Here is a 13,111-nt window from a genome sequence, read left to right on the forward strand (position 1 = left end):
TTGTAGAGAGAGGCTGGGAAATGTGTGGTCTGGGACCAATTGAATTCATCTTCATCACCTATTTCCCTTTTTTGAGTAGCGTGCTTTGGGAGCAGTAGCCCTCCGCTTCACACTGATATTTTCATCTCCTGTTTGAAGCAGATCTTTGTGTTGCTTCTTAGGAGGAGGTATGTGGAAAGGAATTGTTGAAGGGCTTCAACAAGAAAGGAAACAAGGTCAGAAAAGCAGACTGGAATGATGTTCCCAAGCCATTGCTGATAGAAAAGCCAGCCCTGAAACAGTTGATAATGGGAGCCTTGCCCTGTGCACCAAAATCAAGCGCAGCTCTTTTGATAAACACGAAACATGGTTTCTCTGCTTTTCGTAGAAGAACACACAAGAAGTCTCAGGGTAACTAAAACCAGCTGCTGCAGTCATGAATTTTTATGAAGGGCTTTCTGGCAGCCATATTAAATAATGCCTTTAGTCCCCGTCTGCTTTCTGAAGTAACTTCTCTAACACGGACTCAAATGAGTGATTTGTTGTAGCAGAGGCTGCAATTTAAAGTTGCTGGTCCCTACAACAAAAAGCTCTTCTAATTGTCAATGTTTTCTCGTTTGCAGTTTCTCTGTTTCTCTTCCACTCAGGGGGTGATACTAGTAAGTAGAAGAAATATTGAAAGGAGGGGAAAAGGGGATGTTCTTTTGTTCCTCAGGACTCGGCTTGTAATGTCAGTTTTAACATCAGTTGAATTCCTCTACAACTTGTTATTGGTTCTGGATTTGGGGCTATCTGAATTCTTCATGTACATGGCTTCTCTGAAATGAGCATCAGCAAGAGTTCACTCTTGGAGGACTTGATGTCTCAGGAGTTGGACCAGCAATTATCTAATATTTATTTCCCATGTGAGCCCACATGAATTCATTGAGCAATACTTCATCTGTGCACCTTCAAGACTCATGAAGGGAAAGCTACAAGTTACGTAGTGCAGATGAGTCCAGCAAAGTCTTCTCACAATGGTGAACATTTCTAATGTTCACCACAAACTTCATAGACTTCTAGAACATCAAAACCCGGAGAAGGTTCTTCTCCAATCAGGTTACATAATGAAATTGTGGAATGATTGAATGATCACCTACTGGTGGTATAGCTTTCACCTCTCCTTGTTATCACTATTTTTTTCAAGAACCTGTGTCCTAGTATAGCTTGGCCTGTTGCTCTGTAGTCTGAGGTTTGCAATTAGAAGTGGTGCTTGTAAACATTGCTAACTGCTGAAAACTGGATTGGGGATGTATTTTGTATTTCTGGCTCTGTTTTTGTGAACACACGCAGCTCTAGCTGGATTTCACAGTGTTTCTTGCTGTTTTTTCTCGTGTGATTGCAGCCCAGCTGTATAGAGCTTAAACAGTAATGAAATGGATTAGTGAAAACTGCACATAATGACCTCTGATTTCCTCTTAAGAGCTGCAGTCCACCCCCTTAATTATCCACTGCAGTCTGCAGTTCTGTTGTTGCTTTTGAGGCTGAAGTTCATTTTAACTGGTCCATTCTTGTTTATTCCAAGGTGTAATACTACTTAAAGCTTTTTGTTGCAGGAGAATACATTTAAGGATAACATTGATCTGTATAAGCAAATAATGTGAGATGAGTCCCATATGCCCCTTCCTGGCCGTGCAAAGGCAGAGAAAGAGAACTGAAGGATATCGTGGCAGTCAGCATTGACTGACACAAAAGCAAAAAACCCTTTTGGGCTTCCATCACGTGCTTTTGTGTGCTGAAAGAAGCTGAAACTTCTGTATGACTACATAGAATGCCACCTGCTCATCTGGAATATCTCAAAGAATCGTTATTAATTTTGCAGTAGAAAATTCTCTCTTACATCAGTTATCCTAAGCAGTTTGTTTTTATTTCTTAATCTGGTTTTAGCTGAGTTTTCCCCTGTGATGGATAAAGGAAGGTGCAGAACAAGTTCTTAGTACAGCAGTTGATGCTTATTCCTCAGAAGTAAGTAGAGCAAAGATAGCAGGTAACTACTTGACTAGTGGTTAAAAAAAAAAAAAAATCGGATGAAATTCTGTAGCTGGAAGTGAAATTAAGTTATTCTGTGGAAAATATTGTATTTAGCTTGAAATGTGAAATAAAAATTACTATTTAAAAATGTATGCATTGTCTGTGATAGAATAGTACATCTGTCCTAGGTCAGTGACAACAATACAACAATGAATTTTTAAACCTCATTGTGAACAGAAGGAGGACACCACCCTTCAGTGCAAATCCCCTTCCTTTCAGTCTTGCCCTACATACCTACATTCATGTGCTCAGACTGAAGTGTGTAAATGTTTAATGAGTCTCTCCTGGGTCAGCTCCTGTTAATGTAAGCGTGTGCATAGCAGCCTGCAGAATTTGAATCTTGGTTTCTGGCAGAGTGCCTGTAGGTTTTAGTATACTATAAGGGGGTAAAAAAGAAGCAAGCTGCCATTGGAAGCTGGTGAACTGACACAGCAGACGAGCTGCAGCCTATTGTGAGTGTAAAAATATGCCTGCTAAACCATATTTAGACAAGCTTTTTGAGCATGCACTCTTCCTTCCATTGCAAGAGTTACTGGTTTGAATTCATTTTTCTCAGGTAATTGACATTTTAAGCTGTTTTCAAATGAATATTATTTAATAAAACAAAACAGTGTGCAGTTAAATGGATGACAAGCTTATGCTTATATCAGGAAAGGGTTCCAGAGACTATGCTACAAAGGGGGTTGGAGGCTGAAAGCCAGTTTGCCATCTTGCTTTTTGCTGTTGTTTGTGCTGGGGAAAGGGCAGGCAACTCCTGGACAGTTTTATTTTTATTCTGCAGGGCTTTGTGATTCTCCTCACCCCTGGAAGCTGCAGGGGACAGCTGGAGACACAGCAGGCAGCTTTCAGTTCAGTGGAGATGGAGGGAAATGTGTCAGTGACTACTTTCTCTCTTGCCTAGGCAAATTTACAAATGAGGGAACTGCTAAGAGGAGAAAGTGTAGTCTCCGAAAAAAAATTCAGATAAACTTTTCAGGGATTTTCAGTTTCTTACAAATACTCACGTGGTAGGAAAGCTATTCCCCTTGCAGCTGCTGGATCCTGTGGTGACAGTTATGAAAATGCGGATGTGTTCCCTGGAACTTGGCAGAAGTCTCTCACTGAATGCCTTTAACATAGGCCATCAAGTTGCTTTCATCTGTAATAAATCTTCCTTTTTTCTTTTTTTTTTTTCCCCTCAATGAGCTATAATTGAAGCAACACCTTTAAAGTACTAGCAATGTTTTCTTAGTTTCTTGACATCATTTAATCTGTCTTTTCTGCTAAACTGTAAACCTATAGTGGTAGAAAACATTCTAGCTCCCTTCACAAAATAGCAAGCAGAGGGAAATGCAAGTGTGTGTTTTAATCCTACTTGAAAACAAAAGTTGTGGTGTGGGAAGCCTTTGAATCCTTTGTGTGCGCTGATTGTGGGTAGAGATGTCTGAACTCCATCCAAAGACATGCAGAGGGCACTGTCATGTTTACTGAACATCTGGGAGGCACACCAGCTTTCCTGGAAGTCATCTGGTGCAGAAGCTGCTCAGAAGTGGCGCTTTGAGGTCTGTCAGAGAGCCACCACTGCTGCAGGCTAAAAGGACAAATTCTCTGTGCAAGGGAGTCTGGCATGTTTGGTGTGGTTGGAAGCAATGAAAGAGAGCAGCTTTTGAGCTGGGGGACACTGCTGCGTCAGTCAGAATCTAAATAACAGAGAAATCAACGCACAGGAGAAAGAAACCATGTGCTTTAAGTAAACAAGGCTGGATCATTTCCTCATTCTGATAATCCTTTAAAATCGAGACTGTTTTGTTCTCACTACATTTGCAGCGTGAGGCTCTACTCCAGCTCACCATTCCAGGCAGGGTTTATGAACGTTAGAAAAATGCAGAAGAAGGGCTGGTTTATTATTATTCCAACCCTAAACCTGTGCCAGACTGTTAATGTCTTGATGCTTATTCAAGTGTCAGGGAGGGCTGACAGATGTCAGAGTAAATGGGAGGCTGTCAATGAGGAAATGACTTACTATTCACAGGGTGATGGCTGCAGGCTGTCAGGTGGGATGGAGAGGATGGCAGCTGAAAGAAGAAAGGGGTGGAGGCAAGAGAGGGTGAGGATGGAAATGGCTCCTTGTCTGGTGAGTCAGGGAAAGCCTCCAGCAACAGCAACCCTAAATCAGTACTAAACAAAAATAAAGATCCTAACATCCAGCTTTGGAACAACGCTAGTAAAGGAAGGGCTTAGGGCTTTTAAAACCTAGGTGTGTGGTAGTGACAAAGAATCATTTGTAATTATCCAGCAAGGGCTGGAGTCAGATCGCATTCGGTATTTCAGCTTCTCCTGTGTTCGTACTTCATCTATGTACCATCAGATAAGAGCTCTAGAGAGAGATCTAGAGAAGAGCTATTACCGACAGTTCAAAAATCTAATAATTGCCCTTAGAAAAAGTTTCATCTTTCAGACAAAGTAGAATACCAGTCAAATTTGCAGCTAGAGGAAAAGATTTATTTGTAAGACTTTGGGGAAGTTTTATCCAAATAAACAGGAAATCTAATTCACTCCAGACCATTTATTCACTTGGGTTCAGTCAAATGCAAGTCATAAATAATGCAAGTGGCAGCAGTGAATCAACAACTTACTTGGCAGTTCTAAGCCAAAGCTGGGATCACCTTTACCTGCCTCCTGTGTTTCCCGGCGTACAAAGGATATCAGGAACTTGTGAAACATCCTGGATTATGCTGTACTCTTTTTGATGGTTTCAGACTTGTCAAGCACCCCTAACAGTCCTGACAAAGTTATGCTCACCTGAAAGGAGATAGAGCCATTTTCTCCTCCTATATTTTAAAAATAAGCTAACTCTTCACATTTTTCATAGCAACTAGTGGCTTCTCACTGTATTAACATCCAAAATAATACAGAATTCAGTATGTTTGTGCCCTGCTTTTGTCATCTGGGCAAAACCTTTCCAAGCAGCATGGAGATCCATTAATGATAGATTTGAAAGTCTACCTAGTTGAGCTTGGCTCCTGAAGCCTGTCGTCATTAAATATATAATATAGTTAAGTACATACTTAAGAATTTTTTTAAAAAAGAATATTTTTCATTAAATCATAAAAAAGAGGGCATAGAACTAGCAGGTAAGACATTACTTGAATCTTCCTTTGTCATACTATTGAAGCATATGCTTAATTTCATCTTTGAAGGCAAGGTTTAAGTGATCAGCTGCTCCCCCCACCCCCCCCCCCCCAATGCAAAGATGTACACTTAAACTAAACCTGAAGCAGTTTTTTGTAAATCAAAATGAAAAGTTTGGTATCAGATTCTGCAAATGTTTTCCACTGGTGCAGATGTCTCAACAATTTCAGCAGGAGTTCTGTGCACAGATTTAAATGCATGTGCTGATATAGCCAGATTGCTGCTTACTTTTGAATTTGAGATAAATGAATTCAAACTCTAAATCTTTTCATCAGTCTGCATCAAGAATATGCTGTGTATGGGATTCTGCTGAGTGTTTTTAAATTGTCAAATGCATATTATGCACTGACTTCTTTGCAGTGAGTTAAATGCTACTTTTCACTTACTTTGACCTTCCTCTCATTTAAAACCACAGGTTAGTTTTGGCAAGTGTTAATAGCTATTAAATGATTGGTAATCTGCTTCTAATATGATCCTAGTTCAAGTTCAATATGAATAAACACATGGATTAAATGAAACCTGATGTTTTCCTGCTTCATGCAGGGAAGTGCTGCAAACCACAGGGCAGAGATTGAGAGATTTACACAACAGCAAGCATTAAAATATAAAAAGAATGGACATCAACCATTTTCACTTTGTTCTTTGATGGTTCCCTTGGAGCTAAAGCAGGCAGCCAGCAGCTAGCTGAGCTGATTGTGCACATAGTGGAAGTTAGTCTACAATAGAAATTGCATAGGGTTAGAACACCTCAGTGTTTGCTATTGGTGTTTCCACGCATGCTGATCTTTCTGAAGTTTCATTTTCTCACATCACACGATGTCATGAAATTACTATTGGATTTTATTCACTTTTTTTTCCCCCATTCTCTATGCTGTTTAATTCTTATGCATTGGAGAAACACTAGATAGTTTCAGAGAATGAGTTGATACGAGGCTTATTGGCTGAACTGCCAGTCATCAGAAAAGTAACCTAAATTATCTTGAAAAAACACATTTCCATTCATGCAAGCACTGAAATTTTGGGAGTTAGACTCCACCTTCTTCAGCAGTTGTTATCAGCACCGGTGGTTCAACCCTCTTTCTGGAATGGGTCAGGAGCCTGGTTATCATTGGCCTGCATGGAAGTTTTGCGTGCATATGTTGTCTTAGGGATTACCAATGGCTATTAGATACAAGAATTTCTTCTCTCCTAAAATAGCAGTAGTTTTGAAGCAAAACATTCACTTTTCACGTTCAGTTGTCACGTTTCCTTGAAAAATACATTTTTACATTAATACTAACAGTGGATATAAGATGAGATTTTTTGATCAGGTTTTTCATAAGTCCATGCACAAAGAAGAGGCTGGATTTGCAATTTGACTTTGTGGTGTATTTCCACAACAGTGGAGAAGTCTGTGTTAGAGCCCAGTATAAATGCCAGCTTTGATGCCTGCAGATCTAACTGTGGACTCAAGTCAGTGTTGCAGGAGCACATTGCGCAGCAATTGTGTTTAGTGTGCATTGATCTAATTTAATTTGCTCCCATTTACGGTTTGTTTGTTTGTTTGTTTTTTTAGTTTTTGTTTGAGATTGATTTCCTTAATACCACTGTGACCGGTATCTTATAAACACAGTAAGCATAAATGAGTACAGCATTAGAGCAATCCAGATTGGGCATGTCCTGTGCATGGCATGTTAACTTGTAATTGTGTTTCTCTCACCTCCTGCATTTTGTGACCTCCTCTGAACTCTTGCCAAGTTATTCATAACCGCCTGCACTGCTGCAGTGAGGCCAGCAAACAAACTGCCTCGCTTGCCCAATGCAGTAGCATTTGCCAGTTTTGCAGCAGCACTGATTCATTGGCACTGCATTGGCTCCTCACACCTCCCCTTGGGCAGCCCTCTCCACTGGCAAGCCCACACTCTACCTCAGAAGAGTATTTCTGCTTAAAGTCAAAGGTTGTGTCTTAAAATACAGGTGAGGAGAAGAGGGAAAAATCAATGTGTCATTTATGGATGAGGCAAAAAGGAGAAATGGCAAATCCTTTATCTGGGTAAAATCTAGATCTTTTTTCTCAGAGATTTCTTGTACATATGCTAACAAGTGCTGGCTGGTGAAGAGATTTCTAAAGCAAGCAGAAATGAAGCAAGAAGATTTAATAGTGCATTGCATTGAGAAACTTGTTACAGACAGGAAATGGAGCTGGGACCACTACTGGGCACTGCTCTAGCCCAGGGAGGATATGTAACACCATCCTCTGACATTTGTCAAACTGGGAAAAGGACAGAGCTGTGTGCGTGACTCCTGGGGCCTCTGACTTGGCCTTGTGTCATCTTCTGCAGAAATTACCCTCCACTGTCAGTGTGTTGTATCACATGATGATGTTGAGCAGAGGGTCAGGATGGGTGTTGGTGCAAATCCTGAAGTTCAGGATGTGCACGTCATTTCTTGAATGCTCTGGGAAGCTGCAAGCATATCTGCCAAGACCCAATCTCAAAAGGAGATTGGTATAGGGGTCCCTTTATTATCTGTTAGCTTGCCAGCTCAATTATTTTAAAAACTGACTTTTAAAGTATTTCCCTCTAGAGAATGAATTTAATGGAAGTGACAGTGTGACTCTATTTGCTACGTATAATAACCCTGGGAATGGGGTTGTAATTAAACGTCCTGTGAGAGGGACCGGGCTGCTGGTGGGACCACTGGACAAGGGGTAATGGCTTTAAGTTGCACCAGAGGAGGTTCAAGTTGGATATTAGGAAAAATTTATTCTCAGAGTGGTGAAGTGTTGGCACAGGCTGCCTGGAGAGGTGGTGGAGTCGGTGTTCCTGGAGGTATTCAAGGGCTGTGGAAGGGTGTGGCACTGAGGGATGTGGTCAGAGGGTACGAGTGGTGGGGATGGATTGGCAGTTGGACTAGATCTTAGATGTCTTTTCCAACCTTAATGATTCTACAATTTTTAAGAAAGGAAGGTGCAGGTAGGCACGGCTGTGCGACTGCCTTCAACACGGAATTGGCTGAAGGAGCTCTGGATGATGCCATTGCATACAGAAATAGCAGCCAGAGGCACATGTCTGCGAGCATTTAACTCCTTGGGACAGTTTTTCTTCAATTAATGAGGGATTTGATGCTTGTACATAGCTTCATACGTGAATAGTCAGCTCGATCCAGCTTATGCTACTCGCCTGGGAGATGCTGGGCAAGCTCAATCCTCTCAGGCCGTGGGGACAGCGAGGAGGATCAGGGCAGCGTCCAGTGCGGCAGCCAAGGCGCTGCAGCATCCCTCATCCTCCCCTCGCTCCCCCTCGGCCCTCCCTCCGCAGCGCCGGGCTGCGCTCCGCCCGGAGTCGCCGGGGCGAGGTCTGCGCCGCTCCGCCTCCGGCGCTCCGCCTTCAGCCGGCCCCGCTGCCGCTGGAGAGCGGTGCGTGCCAGAGGCGGCAGCGCAGTGCGGCCGGAGTGCCGGCGGACGCCTGCAGGTAGGTGTGGGGGCTGCGTGTACGTGTGCCGTTGTGATGCGGGTGGGACGCGGTGCTGCGGCAAGTAGGGGCTGGAGGTGTGACCCAGATATTTGTGAAAGCAAATAGAAAGTGTTGGTGGATCAGGGGCTGGAGTCCCATCAGAGAGGAATGCGTGCTGAAAACCTGGAAGTTTTTTTTCACACGCTTGTTTAACTGGTGGTAAAGGCAGGAAGGAGTTGTGCATGGATTATGTTGCCAGTTTATGCTATGTGTCATCTTACGATTCTAGAGCTGAGTGTCAAGCAGGTGGGTCCTTCCAGCTGCGTTTTACTACCTGGGCTCTTCGGTTTTGATGTTCCCTGTGGAAAAGTTGCTGCCAAGCTTCATGCTTAAAACTCAGTAGAACTGTGAGCTGTGAAAGAGTTCTGTGGCGTTTGGGGCTGAAGATGCTCGTCTCTGCTGATGGCAGGGATGCTTTGTGGCTCTCAGCTTTCCTGAGCACCAAGCAGTAGGTGTCGCAGAGAGGAGAGGCATAGAAGCACCACATGGTTTGTGCTGCAGAGCTTTTCTTTCTGAATTGAAGGGCTTTAAAGTTTTTTTTATTTCTTTAGGGTCATAGAGTTATCAAGGTTGAAAAGGGCCTTAGTAAGATCATTTAGTCCAACCATTGAACCATCATGAGTTTGCAGTCAGTTTGTGCTGCAATGCTGGAGCAGTGTTCGTTTGAGCTGTTCTGATTTTAACAGAGTCATCACGGGTAGAAAACGCGGTAGGAGTTCTGTGCAATGACTTACAAACAGGCGAGTTTGTGGTAGCACAGTCTTGGCGTGGGTGTGTTCTTCCCACTGCATCCTTGTTCATTCTGTAGAGCTCCTTTCATTTGTTGTGATCCTTCTCACCCATTTGGAGAGATTAGTGTCAGAGCTTCAGCTCTGAGCTGTCAGAGGAGATTTAGTTTAAAGTACAGTCTTGACAAGACAGCCATTGGCTTCTGGAGGTAAAGAATATCTAAGCTGTTTATTTGTATCTTTATGCAGTGCTCTTGAATGAAAAACTAATTCTGTCTAACTCAACTTGTTTTTATTTTCTTCGCTCTACTGTTTTTTTTTGCTGGGCAGTACAGAAAAAATGTTCTCTGCTGGAATGGAGCAGATATGTTCCAATGACAGAAACAGAACTTTCATCTGCTCCTACTTTAGAATCCTTTCCAAAATGTTGGTGGATACGCAGGTGTACTCTGCATGCACTGACGTGCATTCTTTGCTTGGTGTGGTTTTGTGGGACTGAGCCACAGCACCTAAAAAACACTTGGCAACAAAATGACCTTGCTAACAGAAGTTCCAGAGTGCATCTTGCAGCTGCAGTTGAGAAAATCTGTGGTTTGGTGGGCATGGTGATGATGAGTTGACGGTTGGACTAAATGATCTTGGAGGTCTTTTCCAACCTTAATGATTCTGGGAATCTCTGAATTAGAAAATATATATTCTCTAAAAGTATGGTAAAGTATTGGCACAGGCTGCCCTGGGAAGCTGTAGAGTCACTGTCCGTGGAGGTGTTCAAAAGCCTGGAGATGTGGCACTGAGGGACATGACATGGTTAGTGGGCATGGTGGGAATGGGTTGGTGGTTGGACTGGATGATCTCAGAGGTCTTTTCCACTCTAAATGATTCTATGATTGACAACCAGGAGGCCAAGACTATCTCCAGCCGAAAACTAGCATTAATTTCTTCTCTATTACAGCTGCTGTGAGAAAAAGCATTAAAGAATCCAAATCCCTACTTTGAGAAACACGTGTAGGTTGTGCTTAATATGCTGATGGAATCATGGAAACAATAGAGCTCAGTTTCCCTAGGTGGCCCTAAAATAGCAGAACATGAGTCAGATCCACGTGCTCAGAATACTTCGGTTTTGATTCACTGAAACACATCTTCTCTCCAGAGTAAAATGTTCCCTGTGTCACCTGCCCCTCCCATGGGGCCAGGTGTTCTGCTTACACCTTGTCACATTTGACAGTAGGGCCAGAAATACCAGGTCACACACCAATGGAGAGAGGAGCCTGGGATGCTGTGAGTTGGCATCATTCAGTGCATTGAGGTGTTGATATTCATAACCGATAAGACAGAGGATAAATATGCTTGAATCAGGTTGGGGAGTGGAATATTTTTGGAGATAATTGCTCTTGCCAGGTACCAGGCCAGGTGCTTTCTGCTTGAAAGCAACAAGCTGACCCATTAGGGCTGTGAATTGATCTTCCTTTATACATCCTTCAGAGATTGAAATGCCCTTTACTAGTGTTTATGAGCATCCTTTCACAACACAAGCTGGTGTGTGTTTGCTAAATGCTGTATCTACTGTGTGTTGACCTGAAAGGTGCAGACCTTTCAAAGGCAAGGTAGCAGGTTGGTTGCAGAGCCTGAGGGTCCTCCTTCCACTGAGACCCATCTCTGCTCTAGAAACCTTTGACTGATATATAGCTAAGATACAGAGGTATCAGGCAAGTACCACTGGCTTGATGAAGAACTGTGTTTGCTCTTAACTGCCAGAATTGGACCAGCCCTTTTTATCTTAAGCCTACATTTAGTTTGCTTGTTTGTCTTTGTAACCTGCAGAAACTCTACACAGATTGCTTCAACCAACTGTAGGTCTGTTACTGCTGGTAAAAATTTTGTACCATTCATGGAAACAACAGTTTTCACTAAATGCAAAACCAGAGATTACTTGAATCTCATGCCTCAAACCAGCATCCAAATGGAAAAGTGCTGTTTGATGATGAGGTTTTAGGTAGAACCAGTTAAATAAATTTAAATGTGTACTGTTATTTAACACGATTAGAGCTTGTCGTGAATTACAACCTCTGTCTGTCTGTTATAATTACGAAAGGGGATGATGTTCTCTTCTTAGGCATTTTGTAGGTTTTGCCATAAGACCAAGCATGGATGTCTGCAAACAGCTTTTGAATTCAAAATATGCCATGGTGATGGGTTGGACTAGATGATCTTAGTAGTCTTTTCGAACCTTAATGATTCCATGATTCTGTGATGTTTTGATGAGGTTGAGGAAAGAACCACGTCAAGAGAGCTTCGTGCTCATGGATGGGACTATGCTCCTGGCATTAATGTGTTGTGATGCACCTTCTGTGCCCTTTTGAAAAAAGATCTTGGAACATAATGAAAGGAGGTAACCCCACACTAATCACTTGCTGTCAAGGAGAGGAATGTGGTAATGAGAAACTGAGGGATTCTAGTAAAGCCACATGAGGGGTTTTTAGCAGAGTCTGGAGATCCAGGCTCTCAGCTGCTGGGTCTGGGCACTCAAATGATGCTTTTTGTGGTTGACTGTGGACACATGTTTAAACAGTTAGGAAGCTCGTTATCACTGTGAGCTAGTTCAGATACACTCTTTACCACTGATCCTTGCACATAAAAGTCTGGATTTTTGGCCTCAGTCATCTGAGGTGGCTTAGGCTTACGGAGGCTCATGTGCTCATTGCATAAAATGGATTGTATCTTTCAAGGCTATTGGGAAAGCCACTCCCAACTCCATCAACAGCATCAATTTTCTGTTTCTTCACTTACATGAGGAATAGAGCAGAGGCTGAGTTGGAAGCTTGTGGGAGGCACAAAGCGTGGTATGGAAATGATGGAGAGCTGGAGCTCTGATTCACTGGTGGGGATGGCATAGCATGGATGGCATCAGCTCCCAGCTGGCCACCCCACCCCACTCTCCGTTCCTTGACAGCTGAGCCACTGTGAATCACCTGCTGAATCACTGTTTCCAACGTGATGTTTTGAAGGAAATCATCACTGCTGTTCGCCTTAAAACTCCTGACTGCAAGCTGCACGAGTTCATCAGCTGATGGGGAGCAGCTCAGCTGATGGATAGCTGCTCCAACCCATAGAGCTGTAGGGAGCTGGTGGAGGGAGCTTGACGGAGCTGGTGTGCAGCTGCCTGCATCCAGAGGTGGGATTCATGGGTGAGCTTCTTCTCCTTGGTGTTTAGATCTTTATAGTACGGCTGTAATATTCAGTAGTCCGCATAGAACATATGGCAATACTCTTCTATACTTCTCTGGGTGCAATTAATGCGCCTTTGAAAACCTCACTCAGCTTCAGCAAGTAAAAGAAAGCAGGAGGCTTTAGTAGCTCGCTTGCGTTTTCTTTGCATTAAGTATGCTTGTGCTCTTATTTCAAAGCTCTGAATTTTGCCGTCAGCATTTCCAGCTGATTTCTTAATGCTCTCTGTTGGACAGCCAATAAACTGTCTGTTTTGCTTGATGATATGTGACTGAATTAAATGTAACTCTTAGGACTGAGGCATACTCAGCTTGTGCTTTGGTTTGGTTTTAAAGAAAGTGCTTGGAGCAAAGTCCATTAATGATTTTTTCTGAAGGAAATACATCCTAGGACATTAAAAAAAAAAAAAAGTGTTTTTTTAATAACGTTATCCCAACATTTGGT

At 42.8% G+C, this 13,111-nt stretch overlaps 1 protein-coding gene across 7 annotated transcripts in view; it reads left to right on the plus strand.

Moving 5' to 3' along the window:
• The window catches only part of RASGEF1B (RasGEF domain family member 1B), a 120,356-nt gene that overhangs the window by 87,664 nt on the left and 19,581 nt on the right, over window positions 1-13,111 (plus strand). The window contains exon 1 of one of the 7 annotated variants that reach the window (XM_031596646.2): window positions 8,344-8,672. The exons of 4 other annotated variants lie outside the window; for them this stretch is intronic. The gene's annotated coding sequence lies outside the window, so the exon portion shown is untranslated. Of the gene's footprint in view, window positions 1-8,343; window positions 8,673-12,166; window positions 12,628-13,111 lie in introns of those variants that run through there. 2 more of the 7 variants (XM_090138957.1, XM_090138958.1) reach the window with 2 other exon arrangements.

The sequence above is a fragment of the Phasianus colchicus genome, chromosome 4, assembly GCF_987193195.1.
Source record: "Phasianus colchicus chromosome 4, bPhaCol1.hap1.1, whole genome shotgun sequence".
In the NCBI taxonomy this organism is placed as follows: Eukaryota; Metazoa; Chordata; class Aves; order Galliformes; family Phasianidae; genus Phasianus; species Phasianus colchicus.